The sequence below is a fragment of the Aulostomus chinensis genome, chromosome 19, assembly GCF_037954235.1.
Source record: "Aulostomus chinensis isolate RoL2024-O1b breed Wild chromosome 19, RoL_Achi_v1.0, whole genome shotgun sequence".
In the NCBI taxonomy this organism is placed as follows: Eukaryota; Metazoa; Chordata; class Actinopteri; order Syngnathiformes; family Aulostomidae; genus Aulostomus; species Aulostomus chinensis.
In genome coordinates, this window is record NC_141338.1 from 13,118,305 (window position 1) to 13,120,254 (window position 1,950).

Consider the following 1,950-nt stretch of genomic DNA (forward strand, 5'->3'; position numbering starts at 1 on the left):
AGTCAATCACCTGCATAAAACAGCCTAAATATAGGGTTTAAGACTTGTTACACCACTACCCGCTGCCATGGCTTGTAATTGAAACTTTTCCATTCTATTTTTTTCAAATGCTTTGGCTGCTGAGAGGAGATTGGCAGCTCTGAGTGGCCAGCAGATGAAGCGGCTGGCGCACTAATGAATAGAACACTGATTGCAGGATCCCCAAGATGCAAATTACCGTGCCTGCCACCCCTGACGACCGGCAATTACCGGGCCGCCGCCGCGGACGCCTCGTGCATATTCATCGCACCCGCTGGGCATATTGATCAACAATTTACTTCAAGCAAGAAGCTCTGAAATGTCTTATGTAGCTCAGTCAGAGCTAAAGCAAGAAAAAAAGTACTCTTTCTTTTTCTTTTGTCAAAACTAACACTGTAATATGTGGTGGGGCAGAGATCATTTTTGTCAGGCTCAGCTAAGCTAATTGCTAATATGTCACACTAAACAGAGGGTGACAAAACACATCATTCATCAGAGAATAGTTTTAATTCCAGTATTTATTTCTGCTTGTACTCACCCTTATTAACTGCACTTGAAGGTCACTGCCACCAAGGATGACATTTAAGTTTTGCTGTTATTTTGACTAACAATGTCAAAAACTTCCTTTTACACGTCAAGATTTCCTTATTTCAGTTGCAGACGCAATTTGGAGGACAAGCGAACAAAATTCCTAATTTTCTGAACATGATATTTTCAGCATTCAATTTTAACATTTCAATCGTTGTCTTTAAAAGTCAGAACAATGTTCATGTTGGTCAGGAGACTGAGTTCAAATGGCAAGTGACTTTTTTCTATTTTTTCCTAATTCGCCCTAATGAATTTAACCCTCAACATCTGTTTTTGTGAATTATTTAAGTTATGTAATTTGCTGCATTCCACTAAACAAACATTATATTTATTTTAGTTGCTTTTCAAATACTCAAACACAGTTTCCTTGAGATTTACACAAACTCTAATTCTAACAAATGTGTTTTTTTTTTGTTTTGTTTTTTTATCTTGACCTCACCCTAAATTGAACCCTGACCCTAACAACAGAACCAAAAATCAGGCCTCTCTTTTGGGTTCCCTCACCCTCACCTTTACATCACAAGGGCCTCACTAACCACTGAACTAAACCTAGTTCTAAACCTGATCCTTAATCCATGTCTCAAGCTTTTTATAGTTGTGAGATCCAGCACATTGGCCCTAAAAAGCACGGGATCCCACAAATATAGTTAGATGAGGCCATACACGCACACGCACACATGCACACACCCACACACCCACACACACACACACACACACACACACACACACACACACACACACGCACGCACACACACACTTCGGCACATGGAATATGAATATGAAAGGGCTTCTTTCAAAAACAACGGAAAAACAAGAGTGCTGCCAGCGGTTAATGGGACCAAATGAAGGAAAGCTGAGCAACATTGGATTTTTTGAGCTCTCTCCCTCAAAACAAACATCCAATGATCACATTAGCGAGGGATCATAGAGCTGTATCATTATTGTCTTGTGTGTCGTGTCTGGTTTGGAGATTCAGCCCCAGTCATTTTCACTTCAGAAAAAAAGAAACCGTAATAAGAACTTGAGAAAAATGATAAAAACCTCGGACAGCCAGATTTGTTTTTTTGCCTCGTTTTGTGTTTACTTGGAAGATGGGAGTGATACTAAAGGTTGCACTTCTTTAAATGATATTCGTGTTCCCTCTGCCTGAGGAAATCACAAACGCAAGAACTTATTCCAAATATCAAGCTCCTTTTATAAAATGCTAATGTGGGAGTGGTTTCTTTTGTAACGAAGTGAAGTTATGAATCCATTTTCTACATTTTGCTCATTTCTATTATTTTATTAGGATAAGTTTATTGCAAGAACACGCTGAAACACAGCCCGTGTTAAACCAAGTATTTT